At 37.5% G+C, this 22902-nt stretch overlaps 1 protein-coding gene and 1 pseudogene across 1 annotated transcript in view; one reads left to right on the plus strand and one right to left on the minus strand.

The window, feature by feature from the left end:
- Positions 1-22902, plus strand: part of Ofcc1 (orofacial cleft 1 candidate 1) — a 539007-nt gene that overhangs the window by 402638 nt on the left and 113467 nt on the right. The window lies entirely within an intron of this gene.
- Positions 7847-9341, minus strand: LOC104861411 (annotated as a pseudogene).

Genomic DNA, 22902 nt, shown 5'->3' on the forward strand with positions numbered 1-22902 from the left:
ATGGATGACAGTGGTTGGATGCCTCTATGAGTTTTCCAGGTGTTGGCCGTGTCTGACCTAACTTTCTGCCAGCTCATAATGCAATGTGGCACCGGTAGGGAAACTATCAGCCCATCTCTGAGCCTGTTTGCTCATGTATTTCAGCACAGCTATCAGCATTTGTCTGGAAGATTGCCTTAGAGGTTTTAGTTCTGGTTGACTATCTAATGGGAAAAACAAAGCTGTCCATGAGAGCAGAATTTAATTTTATGTTGATGCGTTGAGCTTTATATTAGTTGGGAGAAGTGTAGGGGAAAAAATGAAACAAACAAAAAAATATCATATCAAGTCCATGTGACTTTGTGAGATGGAACCCACCTGCAAAGCTTATGGCAATGCGGATTTAACCTTAGCAGTCAAGGTACAACTAGGAATTGGGAGCTAAAAACATGTCAGTCTGGACTTTGTTTTGGGAAGAACCATAAAATAAAGTGGAAGAGTATTTACTCATTAAATAAAACATTGTTCTGAACATTGACTGAAGTCTCGGTACTGGGGATACAAAGATGCATTACAGTTTACCCAGATCCAGTAAGTTCATCATTGTGGGTACTCTTAAGGTGAAGATGTAGAACCTAAAAGTTGAGGAAATCAAGTAACTCACCAGATTCACTCACATATTCAATAACTACCAAAGATAAGTATTGGTGCCAGGCCTTCTCATTCTGCCATATTCTCTTCGCACAGTCTTACAGTTACCAGGTGATCTAACCATAAAGAAGCTCAAGAAATACGTAAAGAACTTAATTCACTAGGGATGGAACTTTAAGAAAGGATAGTGTAAGCAAATTAAGTTTTTCTTAGTAGCAAAGTTACTAGAAAAGTAAGTGCAAGCATAGCAAAAGGCCCATAGCAATGACCTTTATACCAAGTCAGGGAGCCACTTTTATTGTCTTTTTTGTTATAATTTCCCTTCCTGGGACAAAATTGGTTTTGCAGTTGGGAATGGGGCTGGTGATGAATCAAGTAAAGGGATTTTAAGGATGCTGAGCTGCTAAGTTTAGAAAGCCAGGCATACAAATCATGGTGCAAACTAGATCATTGTATCCTTTGTTTAGTTTGTTTTGAATAAGTCTATTTTTAAATGACTTCCTCAAAATATTTGGATACAGATTTAATAGAATAAATACTGTTATCACATCAACATGCACTATTTCCGTTCAAGAACAAAAGCCATCATCAACCTCAGAGTTGAAAATGATACTTTAAGTAACTAAACATTTGCAACCACAAGTCAAACAAAACACATTATGCTTCATATAGACCAACTATAATTATGAAAAATATAAGGTTTAACTCACAATTGCCATTGGTTTGAGTTGGTTTTATTCTTCTGTACTTCTCTGGGATGTCCCTTGGAGACATTTTAACCCAGAACTATGGCTTAGGTTAGTGGTAAAGAGCACAAGCTATGCAATTTACTACTTGGTTCAAATCGTTTCTTTATCAATTAATAATGTCCTTGAGCAAATTTTACCTCCCTTATACCTCCATTTCCTGAGGCATAATGACATGATCTATCTCATGGGGATATGGTAATGATTTAAATGAGTCCCTACCAACAAACCACACAGAATATGCCTGCTAAAAAATAAACTCCCATTCCTCTAGGCTCACCCAAATTCTTTGTAATACTTTTCCCACTTTCCAAATAGTATAGTAATAGATATTTTTAAATCAGGTATTTCAAGATAAAGTTTTTAAGTTAGATATGGATTTGCTTCAGCAGAATTTTCAGTGTCTACACATGCTACATTCTCCATATTTCAAGTGGGCCCAATAATTCAAAGCAGCTACCATTATCTCCCCTCTAGAGTCAAGCTCAAGCTTCTCCAGCCCTTGGTACATTCTTTGTCAACCAATTCCACATTGATGAGGCATGGTCAGTGCCCATAGAGATGGTGTGGAGCCAAGTATCCATTCTTAAATAAGTATACCCCCAAACTAGTGGAATCCAGTGATGTTATACTCAGAGGTAAGAGAGGAAGGACTCCCCAGTTTTGTCTACTCTGAGTACTCAGGCTAATCCACCTAGAAGCTAGATCAAAGACAGTTCGCTGAAGAGAAGAATTCATTTCCAGTTGTTTAGGGTTGGGGTAATATAGAGACGTACTGGCTCTTCTGATGAATGTTGGGTTGTCTTCATAGAATGGTGAAAGAGCGACAAAGTGACTTACAGCTTTGTTGTATGTAACTATTTTTGTATCCTCACAGGTAAAGAAATAGATTTTGCATATCAAGATAAAAAATTTCATGAAAGTGTCAATAAATCACATTGTTCTTCAACCTATATCAATTTAAGTGCAGTTTGGTATTAGTTGCTATCTGCAGACTCTTACAACTTGTAGTTTCTTAGCTTATTTCGATTTCCAGTTGAGTGCAAGAGGACACTGTGAAAGATAGTGCACTTTCTTCGAGTGATCTATCTACATGGTCCTCATGAATATAGACTGGTTGATAGCACCGTGTATAATATTGGGTATTACTTTTTCGATTTCTAGAAAGATCTCACATTTTATTCATCATAGTTCCACAGCATGTATTTCTTTTTCATAGATAAATATTTTTGAAAGGTCTATATATGACAACCTTTTTAAGCCTATTTTAATTCTCTGTATCTTTCTTTGCAAAATGTTGGCATACTGAAAAAATTGCATGTTTCTCCTCTGTTCATTAATTTACTTGTTGAATATCTACTGAGAGCATTCTGTGAGTCAGGTGCTGTGGTTGGAATTGGGGATACAATTTAAAATCTCATTCGTATTTCAACTTGCTGAGTCTGAACTCTCATATTATTCTTACTACTTAAACATTAGAATGATAGATAATAAACTATTAATCAGTAATTGTTGGCTGACTTAAACTGTGGGGAAAAATCTATTCCTTCATTATATGCTATTGTGTTTTTTAGTAAAGCATAGTGGTTAATAGTAGCTTTAATTTGAGAAGCAGTAAGTACAAAAATAGCTCATTCTGTAATGTTCATTTGTGTTTTTCTTTCTTGCTCTTCTACCTCCATCCCCAGCACCTCTACATACATTCACACATATCTGGTCTGTGCATATGTCCTTGGCCTAATAAACCAGTGGAATTGCTTTTGTTATTGTAGACTGAATTCTCAGCTAAACTTTTCTCCTTTTGCCTAATTAGAACAAGAGACAATATAAAGAAAGCAAAAGATGTATAGAATATTATTTTTAGGTGTAGCATGAGTTAATCTCAATATGTATTTAACAGTTTAATGACTATATAAATAATATATATATAGTAAATATATGCTTTTGCCTAATTAGAACAAGAGAAAATATAAAGAAAGCAAAAGATATATAGAATATTATTTTTAGATGTAGCATGAGTTAATCTCAATATGTATTTAACAGTTTAAATGACTATATAAATAATATATATATAGTAAATATATGCTTTTGCCTAATTAGAACAAGAGAAAATATAAAGAAAGCAAAAGATGTATAGAATATTATTTTTAGATGTAGCATGAATTAATCTCAATGTGTATTTAACAGTTTAAATGACTATATAAATTATATATATATATAGTAAATATATGAATTGCTCAGTTTTTTTCTCCACTGTCAAGACTTTTTCATTACTTCCCAAATAAGATCCTACTTATTGAAAAATGTAACTCAAGGCAGAATTTACCAAACCATTTGAGGATTTAAGTCTGTGAATGATTCCTTTCGTTGAATTTAAGAAGACAGAATTATTTAGGAAGAATGTTCTAGGTCAAACATTACGAGCTTATTGTGGTCTTGAGGTTGTGACCTTCGTTTGAACTCATGAAGAGTATCTGGTAATGTTTTTAACCTCTCAGTCTAAACAAGAAGTTAATTTGGGGGTGGAGTTCAGAGAAGATTATTTAGTTCTTTTTTAAGAATGTCTTTGTGAATCAACATTTCAGCTCTTAATTAATCACATTACGTAAAGATACAGGATAAGTTATTTTTACAGGGCTTTTAACTAGTTACTGATGTAATTTGTTATGCATTGTTTACCAGATGATCCTTAAATTACTCCGATATTTGACATTTTCTTTAAATAAAGGAAGACACTTTGAACTTATACATCAAATACATTATTTTTTAAATAAAGAACTGATAAATGTTATTTTTATACTTGATTTGCTATTTTCAATTCATATTTACTATAGTTTTAAAAGCATTGAGAGCAAAATATATAGAGTACTCTAAACTAATTGTGTTCTTGGTGTCCTCTACTTTCTTGGAAAGATATTCATATATTTACAACTGGGTTTAAATTTTTACTATAGTCTTCAAAAACATAAAGCCCAATTCCTAAGATTTTAGGTAATAGATCCTTTTTCATAGTATCTTTTCCATATATGGAAAGAATTCTTTTGGTATTCTTGCAAATGAATTTAAAATAGTTAACTAAAATACTGGAGAAGATTAATTTGTGAGGTTAAGGATGATAATGGCAGATGCTAGGAAGGGAAGACCCTTATTCCCTTATCTGTACCATGATGTACAAACTACTACTCTATCTTTCACTTTCCTTCCAGTGGTGCCACAGTTCATCAGTCCAGTTTTGTTAATATAATACCTGAAGTGGCTCATTTTATTTTTTTAAAGAGCTTCATTTAGCTCACACATGTAAAAGTTCAAGATCAGTCATTTCCTTTCTTTTGGCCTCTGGTGAGGGTGCAATGGCAGATGATATCATGGTGGGAGTAAGAGATCAGAAGCTAAAGGGTAATTTGGGGGTCAGGCTCACTCTTAGGACAGCTTCCTCTTATGAGAGGTCAGGAGTCCCTTCCAAGACCTGACTTCCTCAGAGACCTGACTTCTTCCTACTGGACCTCACCTCTTAAAGGTCACAGCACCATTTAGTTTCACTGTGTTGAGGACCACACCTGCTGTACCTGAACCCTTGGGGACACATTCCAATCACACTCAAGTCACAGCACACAGTAACTATGGAGATAGACTGCTTTGCATTTCCATTCACATACCCTGATGAGCAAGTAGGTTCACAAGGCAAGTTGAGGGATGTCTGCATATTAATACTTCCCAAGGACACTTGAATTCACACAGTATGAGAGCCTTGGGAAGGCATAATTCTGGCCAGGACATTCATTCACTTGGATACATTTCTAGCTTTCATTGGACATGGTTAAGTTTAATTTTATAAATATTGTTGCTGATGTGCAATATATTTAGACATTTTTCCTTGTGCATTCAAAAGTGTGTGTACATTTTTTCTCTCTAATCATGATCACTTAAATTCAATATGATGAAAACATATGATAACATTTCTAGTAGATTATGAGAATTATATTTTATCAAAATGGCAGTTCCTTGTGAAGACTCTGAACCTTCTGTTATTGACTCTTTCTCACACTTCGATAAAAATCTTTACCTTCTAAAAGAAGCTGCTTACTGCAGACATGACTTAGAGGTTTTTCTTCTGATAAATTTGTAAGTTTTCTTCCTACTTTTTTAGTGGGCAGAATGGTAATTTCTGTGACATATTTCCATTAAGTTTCATTGACAAGGGCTTCTCTGATTCATGTTACATTTGGAGCCACTCAGCAGCAAGCAGTGATGGTTACTCTCCACACAGAAGACAAATTGGAAAAAAATCACAAGCCAAAATTTGAAAATGTATAATGCGCCTGATTTTTATACAGATCATTTTATTTTATTTATATTTTTGAGGAATACTTACAAAGACAGGTTTTGCCAGCTCATCAATTATTACCTTTATCTTAATAAGAAATACAGTAGTGAATAACACTTGACAAATGCTAAAGTTTAATCTGTATTCAATGGGCCAGCATTCTTCTGCTCAAGCCTTTATGTTGTATTTACTTCGATATAGAAGAATTAAGTCTTTTCAAAATATGATTTTCTAGGAAGTAGGCCAATGGACATCTATTCTTTGCTTTGCCTTAAAGCAATAGTTTTGAACATTAGGTTCTTCTCATACTTTAGAACTGAGACTGTCTACTGGTGGTACTTGATAGCTTGGCCTGATACTGTTTAGATTTCTTTCAAAAATTACAATTAGATTCATATTCTTTAGAATTTTCCCTAGCAAGCATCCTTGCTAGGCTCTTTCTCTACTTAGAGACTTGTCCTTTTTTTAGTCTTTTTTTTTTCAGCTTTAATTGGGTTTATTGGTACATTTTAGGGATACAGTGCAGTTACATTCATTGTTGGGATCTTGTACCTCCACATGACAAGTCTTTAGTCTTTTATTCACAATCCAGATAAATCTCTGTTTGATTCTCATAGTACTGTGCATTTTTCCTTTGTAACAGCTAATGCTGGTGAAATTCTACCATTTTTTGTAGTATTTTATCTGTAAATTTCAACCCTTACTTGGCTGAAATCCCATGATAGAAGATATTTTTTCTTCTTACGTCCCCAGCCACTAATATATGAATTCTGGAATTACATACCTATAAGTATATACACTTATGGGATGCATCAATTACTCCATGCAAGCAATCCATACTTGTTCTCTATCTAGACATAATTACTTACATCCCTTATACTTGCAATGTACTCAGTGAAAGAGTCTTATTCCATTATGTCATCAGCGTCAGATTATTCAGAATCTCATCACTAAACCAGCACTAGATCGGAACTAAGCATCTTGTATGAAGCTATTCGGTTATGGCTCCTCTTGGTCCAGGGACAAGTGAACTAGAAGGACTAGAAGGATGCATCTTCAGGTGCACCGCCCCCCCATCCAACGCAATAACTGTATAGGTATTTCCTTCAAAAGGTGAGGGATGAGTGGGCTCATATTAGTCACTGTTCATAGCAATACCAAAATCCAACTGGCCATGTGCTATTTTCAGGTCTGTTATTCAAAGTTCAGGGAAGTTTTTTGGATTAGGGTTCAGACACATTCCTAGGCCACCATTCTCTTCTCTTTTTTTCCTTTGTATTTAGATCTTTAACTATACACAACATAATGCAAAACAAACCAAAGAGACTGATTTCTATGCCTGAATGTGTTACTTGTGTCATCCTAAAGCAGGCTGGAGGATACTGTTCAGAGAGAGCTGTGGGCATGTTAGTGCTTGATGACTTAAGTTGTGGCCTGTTTTCTCACCCAATCAGTTGTGCTGGGAGGGGGCCAGTGATTACTCACTCTGACAGTGGTTTAGTAAAGCTGAAGCCCTGGGCAGCAGAAGGTTGTGGTGCAAACCACATACTGAAAAAAACAGCCTGGACAAGAAAGCATGGTGACTGCCTGGCAGAAGAGGCAGACTCAACCCCATGGCAAAAGTGCATTCTCTGTACCTCACGGACATCGCAGAACCAGTGTAACTTTGTTAAAAGGTGAGGAAATGAACAAAATCCTGGAAGAAACTTTCACTTCCACTTGGATTAAAGTTAAGTGCAGACAGAAGGGGAAGCGTCTAGCCTCAAATCAGCACTGAGTCTGGCCCCCCCATTTATTCCCCCACTCTTTTTGGTAGCCAAGCTAGGTTCTGGCTGAGGACACAGAGACCCCAGAAAGACCCAAGTAGTCTATCACGAGGGCCAAGGTGGGAGGGCCACTTCTTAAAATACAAATAAATGTAATATAAAAGGAGCCACGATGTGTCTGGGGCATTAACATACCCAAATCTTCCCTACTTTCTCTCTAGCTTAACACGTAGGCAAGCACAGACACCACACCTGACCTTCTAACCCACAAAAGAAAATTGGGAAGTGTGTCCCTTGTCCTTCCCCACAGGAGGGCTCTGCAGGGGCTCCTGATGGTGATAGTAGGATGTTCCGTGGCATGGCCTAGGCAAAGCCTGGCCTCAGCTGGCTCCTGCCCAAGCCATGAAGTCTTGCAAAGCATTGACCTGGTCATTGTTGTGTAACAGCAAAACTTCTTTAAAGTCTTTCAGTTTAAAGCTCATTTCCTTAAATTTGCTCATTAACTGAAGAAACTCCATCATCTCTTCTTCTGAATGCTGATGCATCTCAAGAGCCTCTTCCACTAAAAGGGGGTCGAAGCCCTTCTAACAGAGCTGTCCATGTGCAAAGAAAGAGAGTTAAGAATCTGCTCAATGTTCTCTCCTTTATTCTTTATGGCTCCCAAGACACACTCATATGAATAGCCCGTGTTGACCACTGTCTCTACACACTTCCCATCACTGAAAGACAGTTCTTGCAGTTCAGGATAGGCCTGGGGACAGATTGGTGTGCTGGGCATTTGTGACACTGAGAAATTCGGAGGGGTGACTGTGGGACCTGCATTTGAAGGTGATGATTCTTCTGTGCACAGAGACAAAACAGATAGGGAAGGCATGTGAGATGATGTCAGAGCTGGCACCTCTGTGCCACTATCCAAGTTCAAAGCTGAAAGTCTAAAAGTATGGTCCCCACTGATCTCACTGGCACTGCTTTGGGTAGAAATCTTTAGGGATTTCGGAATGTAATTCTACCTGCAGAGGTAGGGTGTGCTATGGAAAGTGCTCACAAGGTTGACTGTCTTCTGACTGTTGTTGTCAGAGTTAAGTTTGGGAAAAGACAGATTTGATATTGCTTATTGTAGGGATAGAAGGAAGGGACACTTTGGAAGGTTGTGGCATCTTTTCACAGTTGCCTAACTGGCAAAGTTATAAAGCCCTTGGATTTATGAAGAGGCTTGAAATCCAGGGTTGCCTGCTCCAAGGATGCCAAGACCTCTTCATCCTGTAACACAGACCCAGAGCTGCCTCTGGGCAAGTTTTTGTCTAATAACTGAGCCATTATGGATTCAGTGGTTCTTACCAAAATGTTTCTTAGCTCCTCCTTTTCATCAATAAACTCCAGATTATCAAGTGGGTCTTTTTCACATTCGAAGTTAGCGGGATTGAAATTGGCCTTTGAGTGGGGTGGGCTGAGAACTTTCTGTTCCGTGGCACTACTGCTGACCCGCGACCGAGTGAGGATGTTGTGCTGTAAGCTGTCAAGGATAGGGTCAATAGGAGGGAGCACAGTGACGTACTGTGCGTCTTGGAGAAGCTCGTTTTGCTATCACCCTCTGGGCCACTCTTAGAATTCACTTTAGCTTCTGCTTCCTCTTGTGCTCTGCTTCCTGCTGGGCTTCTTGTTTTTTCTTAACGTCTTCAGCCCACTCAATTGTTTCTTTTCCAAGGAGAAGTCATGCGGTACTTCTCTGACAACCTGCAAACAAGCAGGCAAGGAGAAGCCAATAGGTAGACCAACTTTAGCTGGTGTTTTGAATTTGTCTCCTATCTTACATAGGACATGATCAAGGTAACCGAAAGTCCCATGAAAACCTGCACCCCACTTTTTAGAAGCCATTTAGAACCTGAATGCTGCTGCTGTCCCAAAAGCCAAAAGGTGCTGGCGATGGCTAGCTTCCCAGGCTCGGTCCCACCTCGGTCCCACTGAGCTCCCACCATTCCTAGGGAAACCAAATGCCACCACTCCCTACTCTGCTCAACCAGGGCTGGGCTGTCACCATAGCCACCACCAATACTGCAGCCGCCATGTTGAAGTCCTCTCCATTCTCTTCTCTTGTTTTCACTCAAGGCGCTAGGTTCTACCCACTGAATTGCTTTCTTGTGTGATAAGAAATTGCCTATGTTTGCAGCTAACGTAGCTTTCTCACCTGCCTGCTGCCCATAGAAAAGCAGGGGCCCAGAAGCTGTATGATATTTAAGCTTATGGGTTTATTTCATTTAACATTGTGGTTTCAAAGTGCATCCATTTTCCTATGAATGAATCAAATTTATCCTTTATTACAGAAGAGTACACTATTGGGAATAAATACCATATTTTCTTTATCTGTTCATCTGTTAATGGACATGAAGGCCATTTCCAAGATTTTGCTATTATGAGTTGTGCTGCTATAAACATGGGTGTGCATATATTGCTGTGCTATGATGTCTTTAATTATTTGGGAAATATCTAGAAGGGAATAGCTAGGTCGAGTGGAATTCTTAGTTTTGTTTTTTGAGGAATTTCCATACAGATTGAACTAGTTTGCATTCCTGTCAATAGTATGGAAGGGTTCCTTTTTCCCCTTTAGCCTCGCCAGCAATTATTATTTGTTTTCTTGATGATGGCCATTCTTCTAGAATAGGTGGGATCTCAGTCTTATTTTAGTAGTTTAGTAGTTTAGAAAGCCCTGATCTATGTCTATGAAGTCAAGAGTTTAACCTGTTTTATCTTCCAGCAAGATAAGTGTTTGAATATTTAGAAAATGTTTAGATCTTTAAACCGTTTTGATTTTACTTTAGTATAAGGTGAGAGATATGAATCTTTTTGAACTTCTGCATGTGTGTGTGTATGTATATGTATATGAGAGGGAATCTCAGAAGAGGTCATTGATGCGTGCTGCCCCTGAGAACACTTAAGTTGTTCTTGTGGGGGCCTGAGTTAGTTCTCCTGAGAAGGAATTGTTGTGAAGCCCTAAACCTGACTTCCGCGTCTCTCTGCAGTTCTTGTTGTGTGATGTGATCTCTCCCTCTTGAACATCCTACATCTGCCTGGAGGCCCTCACCATGGCTGAGCAGATACTGACACCATGCTTTTGCACTTCCAGCCCTGGGATCTGAACGAACCTCTTTGCTTTATAAGGCACTTTGTTGTAATAGTAAGAAATGGACTGTGGCCATATACGTTCCCATGCCTAGCTGGGGAAATCGTGAATTTCTCTGGCAGCTGTCAGGAAGCATAGCCTGGATCACAGAAGGACACTCCAGATACCTTGGCAAGTCTGCATGGAGGAGTTTCATCATGTCCAAGGAAGTGCAGCATTCAACAGCATATCTCCAAAAGTACAATGGGCCAAGAGAGATAACGACAGAAGAAAGGAAACATTTTATAGTTTAGTTCCATTACTGGCACCATTTTTCCTGCTGTTGAGCAACAGGCCCTGTGTTTTCTTTTTGTATAGGTCCCCAAAGTATGTTGCTAATTGTGGCCTGTTAATAGAAAAGTCAGCCCTGCGGTGGGGTGCTGATAACCTAAAACTCTATCAGGAAGGCGATTCTAGACACATTACTCTTGGCTTATCTAAGTAAGTTGATGCCCAGAACAAGAGAACACGAACCTATCTAGAAAAGAAAGCACATGTTCTTCCAAGACATGGCAATGGTGTTTGTGGACTGCTGACCATGTATTAACAATTCCACGGACACAGTGACACGCACACAAGCAGGCCTATTTAAAATCATTTTGCTGTAATAAATTCCCATTTACCAGTACCTATTCAAAATGTAGAATTTGGCAGACAACCCGAACCCTTTATGTGTCTTTCATTGAAATTGCAATTCGACATTTCCAGTGTGTGCAGAACTGAAAAAAAAAAGTAGAACTCTTATTTTCAGTCAAAATGTGTGGACCTTCTGAATGCATAGGATCTGACACAGGTGCTGCTTATCACCAGAGTGCACCACATAGCCACAACATCCAGCCCCAGGTGCATATTCATTTCTTCTTTGAGTTTATTGTTAACCTTTGCTTCAGTGCATTCACAACAAGACTGGATGTCCTATCACTGTGTTTTAGCAGCTTTTTAAATTTCAATCATTGCTGGGAGCTCTGTATTGGAATTAGACACTCTTAGAACGTCATTCAAGGTTGATTTATTCATCTCTCCTGTATAGAGCTATAGATAGTGTCACTGCAGTATGCTTTCATAGTGCTAGATGCACATGCGAGCTTTGGAGCACGCTTCCTGGCAACTCACTGGCCTGAGAATTGACTCTGCCAGTACGAATGCTCTGTGACACTCGGATCCCTGCTCTTCATTAGACAGGAGAAGACAGATGAAAAGAGCAATACTCAGACTTTCTGACTAAAATGGTCTCCGATTATTAAAATACTTGCTAATTCAAATAGACCCCAGGCCTCTTCTTCCCATAGGAATAACATTGTTTTAATATTTATTTCAGTGATACTCTTGTAGCTTGCCAGTAAATGCTTAATACTACGTTGTGGGATTTCTAGAAAAAATAAACATTTGGTTTCTTGAAATACTGAGAGCTCCTGTAAACACTCTAAAAAGTCATTATTTAAACCATCCTGGTTTTAAAATGTCATTTGTACTTTTCTTCATCTGGTGTGTGGAACAATGGCAAGCCAATAAGTGGATCTGATGAAATTTTTAAAATACTAAATAGTGAGTGGAATGAAAGTATTATCCCAAGATATCCTGATTCCCCAAACAATTGGCCTTACTTTTTCATTATACAAAAGCATTTAAAAGGAATTGGACCCTGAGGTCTAAATAAATGCATTAATAAGTCTTTCTTCCAATATTCATATTCACAGCAGTTGTAATGAAATAGTCTTGGTTTATGTTAAATTCTCCATATGTTTTTGTATTTCATAATTCAGACAGCATACTTATTTGTAAATGGCTCTGGAAGAGAAGTCTGAGGTATATTTTAAACTTCTAGCAGATTATGGTTTCAACAACATTTAAAATACCCCCTTATCCCCATTGGTTAAGTAATTATTTTATCAAATTGTTATTGTTAGGAAACAGTTTAAAAATAATGCAGAAGGGCAGTGAAAAGACACATGGTGGAGTTTCCTGGGGCCTCACTGTCCCACACGCAGCTATGACCCTGTGAGAATCTTTCCCCTCTGCATTCAGCTGTCACCCTGGGAACGTGGCTCTCTCTCCTTGGCTCTCTCTTACGCTGTGAACACTCAGTCATGGTTTCTGAAACAGATGATCAAATAATGATTCGAGTATTTTACTGCTAGAGCGAGGTAGCTTAGAGTGAGTGTCTCTGTTGTCCTTATTTTTCCTCACAAGAACTCTTTCAGGTGTGTGTTTTTCCTGTTATAAAAATGGATGAGGTTGTATTCAGAAAATGCAATCTGCCTCTTGCCATGTAGCTGGCAAGTGGCTAGCTGCACTTTTAACTCAGTCCTTACTGAAGCTAAAACTGTAGTCTTTCTGTGATGGAGAAAGAAGGGCTGAAAAGCCTTTGAGAAGGCAATCCCAGTTACTGTTTCTATTTTCTTATCATTTTGAAAGCTAGTACAAATAAGAATGCGGTCACCTCAAATGACACCACTTGCTGTTGGTGGCATGTGGCATATTTACACTTTCCTGCAATTTGGGAGTCGTTATGTCAGGTTGGCTGATGCACGTGTATGGGAGAGCCACACTGGCTGTTTGATCAATGACATGTGGCCCGAATCGTGATTTAATGCACATGATGCTTGTTGGGTTCAGCACCAGGAGACTTCTAGGCTTGTTTATTTATTTATATATTTGTTTATTAACAAAGTTTTAGAAAGTGTCTTAGCTTTAAAGGAAGATCATTTTCCTTCAAGGTTATAAATTTGGAAGCTTATACCAGTTAACTCTCCTGGGAATATGAATTCTGAGAGAGAAGAAATACCATAATAATTTGGCTGAGATAAAGCATTTTTTAAAAGGTAGCTATTAATTTTTCCTCTCTATTTTTTAAGTACATAATTCTGGATATTAACAAGACCTTCTGGGTCTCTTTTTAAATTAATACTCAGGGCCTTTTTAGGGAAAATGATTTCCTCACTCTGAAGAAAGATGAAGGCAACTAGTTTGCTTATTCTTGCTTATTGTTAATAATTCCCAAATCTTATCTTTTTCCTAGACAAATCCTTCCAGTCCTTCAAAGTTCACCTCAGAAACCGTTTTCTCAGCAGATGGCTCTTAAACATTCCCAGCTACAGTGGTCCCTTATGCATTCTGATCTCTGAGAGCTTTCCTACTAGTATGGTAACGTTGTGTGGCTTCTTTCCTCAGGAAAGGGAACCAGAGGTACAGCGACTGATACAGCCATCCCTTGGTATCAACCAGAAGATTGTTTCCAGAACATCTTTGGATTTCAAAACCCCAGATATACAAGTCCCTTATATAAAATGGCATAGTATTTACATAGATTTATGCATAGCCTATTGGAAACTTGTATACTCTAGATAACTTATAACTCCTAAAACAAGGTTTATGCTATGTAATGCTTGGTTATACTATACTGTTTAGGAAATAATGAGAAAAATGTCTACATATTCAATACAAACATTTTATTTCATATATTTTCTATCTGTGCTTGTTGAATCCATACATACAGAGCCCACAGATAAGGAGAGCTGACTATATTTCAGCTCCATTCTACTCAGCGCCTGAAAGACTATTGGTTGAATCCTGATGGATGCGTAAAAGCATATCTAATTAAATTCTTACTTGAAATGGGAAGACACATCCCTTCTCACCATTTTGTATTAGAGATAACTTCCTGTGCTGGGGCCTTAATTTCCGGGCAGCATGGCTTGCAGGAGAGCACTGCCACTGCTGAATGCTGTGGGGCTTCGTGGTTGCTTGGGAGACTTGGGGATCCAGAAGGCAGTGAGAATCTGTGCTGGGTGTGAGATGCTACCAACAGCAGTAGTATAATCAAATGACAGTTGTTATTTGTTAATCCAGTGCAATTAACACTGACACAGGGAAAATAGGATTTGTAGGACTACAATGTGATCATAACATATCCCAGGAAATCATGTCAGATTTAATCGCAGGTGTGAAATTAACCAATGCTATTTTTATAAACGTTATAATTAACCCAGATTTCCAGCAAGAGGTCTTTTAGGTTCTGGAGAATTCTCTTGTCATCCCTCCTTACGTATTTACTTCTGAAATGGGGGGTGTGTACACAAGCGGATTTTTCCCATGAATTTTGACTCGCTCCTCATTATAAGTGAAGTGGTAAATATCACCACCATGCTTGTTTATCTACAGCTGTTCTTCTTCTGTTCCTGTGTTTCAAAATGTGTGCTGAGTGTTCTTCTTTTTTCTTTCTTTTTTTTTTCGCTTCCAGTAAGACATTTTCTATATTTGGCTTTGTTGTATTTGCCACTTAAGAATGCAGAATTTATTATTATGTGCTTAAAGCAATCATTTAACACTGACATTTTAACTATGACAATAATCCAAGTAATTGTCACCCATTCAGTTAACTGAAAACATCTTTACTTCCTAAGACAACTAATTATAATGCAGTGTTACTATCTTTTAATTGTAGACATGTTTGTTTTTGTGTTTATTTTGGTTTAGGCTGTCTTCAAGGATATCCCTAGTCTCAAACTTGGCAATCTGCCCTTATTATGCCTCTGATGCTTTCTGAAAATACTGTGGCAAGAAAAACAAGAAGAATTTTTATTTTTCTTAGGCTTTGCTCATGACTTCAGAATGTTAGATTATGACGTATTTTTAAGACTGATCACTTGCTGAGCAAATAGGGACTAATTTCAAATGTATCCAAAGGTCATAGATTAATTTAGGTATTTCAAGTATGATTTTTCTATATGACTCTTCACCCATAGAGAAAGATGGTGCTGTTCTTTTAGCTTCATAAGCCTTGGGTTCAAATTCCCAGTATGGCTTTTATCCAAGAAGGAAGTTCTTTTGTGATTTGCTTTACACAGTGGTTAGTGCACTATATCCTTATTTTGAAATCTAAGTTCAGAAAATTTTAATTGTGTAATTTAATTGTTTTCATTTAGAGACAATTTAGATTGCAGTCAAATATTTCATTCACTTTTTCCTACCGTATTATGTCCTTTCCATTTAATACACTGCACTAAGTTACCTACTGAGTGTTTTTTCTTATGTATGTTCTTTGTACTAAGTTGAACTTAATAATTAATGTCATAGTTATGAGAAAAAGGACAGAAAATATAATATTTTCACCATGTTTCTAAACTTATGGTCATGCACAGTGTCTGAGATTGCCTCCAGACAGATACAATTCCACTGCTGAGAATTGTAAACGTTTTTCTGAAAACCCACTCAAACTCACAATCACACCCTTACTCAACATAATACAAGCCGTTTTGTCGAGAAAATGTCTTTACTAGGAAATCTGTAACTTCCTGCTCATGATGTATACATTGTGAAGTTAATGCTTATCCTGTCTTCTATCAAACACATAGACACATAGTGCCAACCACACCCTAACATTTAAATCAGTAAATAATTCAATTATTCTCTCACCTCTGTGCTAATTAGCTTTTGTCCAGAACTTGGTCAGATAGCCATTCCTGGTGCAAGGTAATATCCAGATCTTTTTTGCCTCTACATTTAGAGGTATTCAAGGAACAGTTTCATTGGAAAATTCTGAGCAGCCACCTCAGCATAGCTATGTGGTCCGTGCAAATCTTACACTTACAGCTTACTGTCTTTTGTTGATTTAAAGTAATAGGATTTCCACCACAGTCCTAACCCAACACAGCATACGTTGAATTTATATTAGGATTTGTCTTGCCCAGTTTAGGCTGCTAAAAATATATATAGATTGAGTTTCTTGCACAATTTACATTTATTTGTCACAATTCTAAGCCAGTGTCTGGTGAGAGTTTCTGGTTTACAGATGGTTGTCATCTTGTTGAATTTTCATATGACGGAGAGAGAAAACTCTAGTCCTTGTATACCGAGGACACCTATCCCATCATAGTAACTCCCCTGTCATGATTTAATCTAAGCCTAATTCCTTCTCAAAGTCCCATCTCCTACGGCTATCTCATTAGAAGTTGGGGCTTCAAAATAGCAGTTTCAGGGGGAAACAGACATGCAGTTTTTAAAAGAATTCATCACACAAAATGGTGAATTTTAATTAAAACTAGCTCAATTTTCTAAATGATAGATAGGGTAATGGTAAAAGATAAAGAATAGAATAGACCTATTGGCCCCATGGACCTATGAGCTGCCCTGGGTAATCAATTGCTCTACTTAGAATGGAGATTTCTCTACTGTCATAATCTGGCATGAAACCATAGTTGGTTCCATATTACCCAGATCTCATCAGATACCACCTTGGCAGAGCAGCCTTCTATCTTGACCAACAGTCATTGTCTTTCTCAGTATTGTGATTCATACCTGTATCCTTTTCATAATATGTATCAGTTTCTAACAAGATCTTATTTTGTGAAGGGCTTTTTTGAGGTCTATTTGATAAACAAAAACAGAAACCAAGAAACCTGCACCTTGGTAATGTATGCAATTTCAAATTGGGCATCTGCTGTACATGCCCACGTTAACATATTGATGGGACCATATCATCTTTGCGAGATGAGCTTAATTTTTAATATAAGTGCATGGAAAGATAAAGTAGACTTCCATGAACCTACTACTGATATACTGGGGCCCTTCTCTGAGCCAACACCTACAGCAACATAGTGAAAGGAGTCGCTTGTGACCAGCAGATGCAAGAGGAAAAAAGACATAGTTTGCAGACCCTGCAAGACAGCAGTTACATGAGACTCTTCACTGTGTATCACTTTTCTAAATGCAGCTGGCACTGTAATCACTTTTATGTTGAAAGGAAACTTGACCAAGGTAAAGATTCATGGTGGAGACAAGTGGCATATTTGGTTGGACAGGGTCCACAAAAAGAAAAGATGAGAGATTGTGGGATAAGGAGTGTCAGTGTACCTTTGAATGGATACCAAAGGTGAAGATCTGTGTAAGTATGCACTAGAACATCAAGGGAAGCCTAGAGCCACAGATGGTACTAAATCCTTCTTATGCAATGTTTTTATCCTACACACCCAGTCACAATAAAATTCAATTTAAAAATACGGAATAGCATCAAAAATTAATAGCAACAATAAAATACAACATTTATAACAATATACCATGACAAAATTGCCAGAATCACTATTCTGTCTTTTAGGGCCATCATTAAGTAAAACAAGGGTGGGTCAGGGATTTAACTCAGTGGCACTGTGCTTGCCAAGCACAAGGTCCTGGTACCCAAAACAAACAAACAAACAAGGGTTACTTGGACACAAACACAGTGATAGTGTGACTGTCTGAAAACTGAGAAAATCAACTCCTAAGTAGCAGACACCTAATATATACAGGATGCATTGCACAGAGATGATTTACATCACATGGGAGCAGAACCATACAAGATGTCATCATACTACTCAGAAAAATGCAGAATTTAACACTTATAAATTACTTATTTCTGGAATTTTCCTTGTAATACTTTTGGAGCATGTAATATTTTCACAGTGGTAATTGAAGATATGGAAAGTTAAAACAGATAAGAGGGGACTGCTATCTCACATTTAACACTCACCAGCAAGATCCACGCTGGAAGGGCACTACACAAACAAGTTAACAAAATTATTCAAGTGTTTAGCATTGACCAGTATTTATTATCAATCACCTCGGTGCTGGCACAATGGGTTCATGGACCAAATAGGGATATGACAGAGGTGTGAGTTACGCACAACCACAAAAATGTGGGCGGCTATTCACTGCAATTTATTTTACCTACTACTGCCACGTGCCCAACCTAACATGGATAGAAATAAATGGTGATGAAAATATCACACCTCAAGGAGCCTGTGACTGTAAATCACATATGTCAACTTGAATGGGTTAATAGACACCTAGCAGATTAGTGAAGTATGATTCAGGGTGTGCCTGTGGATGATTGAAATGTAGGTCAGGAAACTGAGGAGAGCAGATCCACTCCAGTTGTGCATTGCACCAACCAGTAGGATTGTAGCCTGGATGGAATAAAAGGGGAAGAAGAAGGAAGTCAGGCCAGCTGGAGAGCTCTAGCCTTGCCAAACAAGTACCTTTGTTACAATTGCCTTTGGACATTAGTCTTCAGGTTTCCAGTTTCTTCATCTAAAACACACTTATATAGTGAGCTTCCCAGGCCTTCAATCTTGAGCAAGGCTACCTTCTTAACCTCTCTTTTTCTGCACCTTCCATATTCTTGGCCTGAGCAGTTACTGGATCTTACAGGGTGGTAATATGGCCACTGTGAACTCTCCTGCCTCTGATCCTATAAGCTACCTAATAAGCTCCCTTTCATAATTATGCATGTGTTTTCTATTGCTTCTGTGTTTCTCTAGAGAATCCTAATAAATACAGAAATCAACCAGACGCTTGGTTGACTACATTGGAACAGAAGAGGCAGCAATTCAGTTTAACTAGAAGATGTGGATTTGTATATGTTGCCAACTGGGCCATTGCCACGATTGTTACCGACACATTTACAGAGTGTTTGATCTGTTAACTCAGAATGTTTTGAAGCACTGCCTCAGCACAGTACAAAGGGCTTATTGAAGTCAGAGGAGATGCAGGTGTAGACACATGAATCACTAATCCTCACACGTTTCACATTATCCTGATGCTTCCAACCTGATCGACTGATGAGACAGTAGCCTTTTAGAAGTGCAGCTGAGGTGCCACCTTGAAACTGATGTCCTGAGAAGATAGGAAGCCATCCTTTAAGGTGCCTAGTGTTACACTAAATCAGCAGCTATGATATGGGATCCCCCAGTACATAAAATAATTAGGAGTCAAGGGCTACAGCTTCTCCTAGGAACTCACTTGGGTAAGTTGTGTTTTCTGACCTAACAACTTTGGTCTGTATAATTCTAGATGTCCTATTTTCCAGAAGGAAATAATTTCTATCTCAGGACACGGATCTTTAAGCCACAACCATTACCTGATCACATTAGGTTCTTCACCTCAACAGGTGAACAGGTAAAGAAAGCAGTCATAGTAGGAAGGTTAGTTCTCACTCTTCATCAATCATTGGTGGAGCTGCTTCACACATGGCATAGAGGAGACTAGATTTGGCTCCAGATGACCTGTGCCAGCTTTAACTGTCAGTGATACGTGCAGTAGCTACAGCCTGAGAGGAGCATATTACCTAGGACATGCTAATAGGCAAGGCCTCAGAAGGGCTTTACGGGGAGAAAGGGGACCTGGAATGTATGGTAAAGAAAGGAAACAAAGTTTCAATTTAACCTTGAGATCAACTGCAGCATTAGTATTGCAGCTTCCCTTTAAGTCTCCCAGGAAATGAGACTGACCAGAATCCCAGAAGACCAATTTCTAGCAGATGTGAATTTGCTGTGTGAAACAAGTAGATCTGAGCCGAAAAGGGTGGACTGTGATGAACTCTGTGGTGTTCCACAAAAAGGCCCCATCATCCAAGCTCCTATTCTTCAGTTGCTGGGAATCCTGGCTGCTGCTGGTGGAGATCTGAGTAACCCTTTTGGAATTCTTCACAAAGGCCTGGTGCTCTTGCCTCACTTTGAGGCAACAGGATGGGCAACTCTAACTCCAGATGATCAGCAGATACCTCAGTTACAACCTCGCTGTGAGACATCTAACCTCCTCTTCCAAGCAGGATAAATCTCAAGTTCTCTTCTTGATGGTCCTCTTACCTTACTTTTGCCTTTAAGAGTTGAAGGCAAATTCTTCACAAGAGAGAGTTAAACATTTCTGTGATTTATGTTCACCTTGCTAATCAGTATCATGCCTCTCAGATTGTCTCCTTTGAAAAAGTTTCAGAAACTGAATATAAAATTATCCAAATATAAAAATTTGAGTGTAATATCTTGCAAGTTTTATATGCATTTTATGTATTTAAAATTTTTAAATTTAGAGTTTAAAATTTACTGAATTGTGTTTCAGGAAATGCATGCAAAAACCATAAAAGATAGACAAAACAATGGTTTATATTAATAATAACAGACTCTTGCTGTCTCTTTTACCTATCAGAGCTCCAGCTGACAACACATGCTCAAAGCAATATCTATATCTATATCTATCTATGTTTATGTATATAAATTAGCCAAGTATTTTGAAAATTGCAAACATATATTTGTTTGGGGCTGATATCCTAAAATTATTAAAACAAATGAGGCTTTCTTCTAGTTCTTTTTAGAATATGTTTTGAAACATTTTAAAACACATGCAGGATGTAATCCCAGTACTTTGAAGAGATGAGACAGGAGGACTGCAACTTTGAGTCTTGCCGTGGCAAGGGTCAGGGGATGTTGCTCAGTGCGAAGGCCCTGGGTTCAATTTCCAGTAAAATAAATAAATAAATATCACTTAAATATAACTCTGATGATAACACTTATAGAAATGGGACCACTATTTGAATATTTTACAGTGTGTTTGTTTTAAAACTTATGAAATAAAGAGCTCCTCTATCAACACAATATTCACAAAAAATAGGTCAGCCTTTCATTACTTCTCTTTCTCATCATGATCATAATTTTTGACATTCTTGTTCAGTTCCAGTAACACTATTTATAAATCTCTTGGAAATTTCTCTTAAAGGTTAGTTTTTTTTTGCCCAGGGAAAGGATTAATCAAAGTAGACTTCATGCAAGTCAATTTCCAGGATCACCCGCTATCAGCTTTTGGTAGAAGTTTGTGCATATGTATTGATACAGGGACTTAAAAATTACTAAGAATAAATTTAATTAGCTCTTTAATTTCTAGATTTCCTCAGAGCTATCAACACAAATTACTTCTTTAAATAGGTGACTAAATAAAACAACTCAGGATTAAATTGGAAAGCAAAAGAATTAGTATGTTATATATTTTTGCACTAAATTATGATTTCTCTCTATTTTAGGTATTTATTTAGAAATTTTAATAGAAGATACAGATTAATAGTTACTAAGCTTCTGTTGACATAACTAGAATGATTTAAGTTTTATTTCTACAGCAAAGTCATAGCTCAGTAATGCAGAAGGAAGAGAAACTCAGATCTTTTTTATTATTTGTTTAGAAAATATTACCATTATCAGTATTAATATAGATAGTAATAAAGTAATTCTATGGGCCAATATTATTGTCATTATTGAGCACTTATTTAAAGAAAAATACTATGCTAATAACTTTACATGAAGTCTTCCCTTTAATTTCTCCATTAACCTTTGAAATAGGTATAATGCTGCAGGTATTATTTTAGAGATGGAATACTCAAATGTACAGTTACTTTGTGATGAAATTGATTCTTAAACCACTTCTTTCTGATTTTAAAAATTCGTGGTTATTTTTTTCAGCTTTAATTGAGTTTATTGGTACATTTTAGGGATACAGTACAGTTACATTCATTGTTGGGATCTTGTACCTCTACATGACAAGTCTTGGTTCTCATTTTTTCCCCTTGTCCCGGCCCTTCCTTCACCCCCTCCTCCCCTCCCCATCTACAAACACTTTATTTCCATCTTTTCATTATCTCACATTTTTTTCTTTTCCCTTATTACCCTTCCCCTACCCATCCCACCTTCACTACACCTTTAGGTCCTTTCTTCCCATTTCACAATGTCAGTAATCTTATTAGGATCTTATGTATTATTGCAGATTATTCACACCAGAGAAACTATTCAGTATTTACACATGTGTGACTTATTTATTTCACTTAGGAGTATATCTTCAATATTTTATTTTGACAATATATTTATATATTAAGTATGTGTTTATATGTTACATTCATATTGCTAAGAAGAGCTCGTGTGCTCTGCATTTTCATTTCAAATCATTTCAGTGGATTTTAAGCCTTCTTGAGAAGAACTGGAGCATTATAAATTGTTATAGACCCTAACAAAAGGCTCTAGCAAAAGGGTAGTGTTTGTGTTCTCATCAATGTTTGGTCAAGATTGTTCATAATTTTTCTTCACCTTCAACTTAAATTGATTCTAATTTATGCTATGTTGGAGAAGGGTGGATTGATAACCACAATGTGTTTGACTTGTGACCATATTTTTCCTGGAAGGGTAAAATTATCCTCAATTCTACCACAAAACTGAAGCACTACAGTGTACTCAGTGCGCAATAATAGTTTGTTGATCTTTGTTTAAAACATAATGGAATATTATTCAGCCATAAATAAGTGTGAAATTTTGTCATTTGCAGGGATGTGGATAGAACTAGAGACACCACTTTGTATCATAGTTAACTTTTCTTTAAAAGTGATGTAGACCTTCCTAGGATCAAACTTGTTGTCTTCTAATATTTGATTCTCATAATAACTTAGTAAGAGATAGACAATACAATTTCCTATTTCCTATTTTCATAAATGTC

This window comes from Fukomys damarensis, unplaced genomic scaffold (assembly GCF_012274545.1).
Source record: "Fukomys damarensis isolate Sample0158 unplaced genomic scaffold, DMR_v1.0_HiC HiC_scaffold_10, whole genome shotgun sequence".
Taxonomy (NCBI): domain Eukaryota; kingdom Metazoa; phylum Chordata; class Mammalia; order Rodentia; family Bathyergidae; genus Fukomys; species Fukomys damarensis.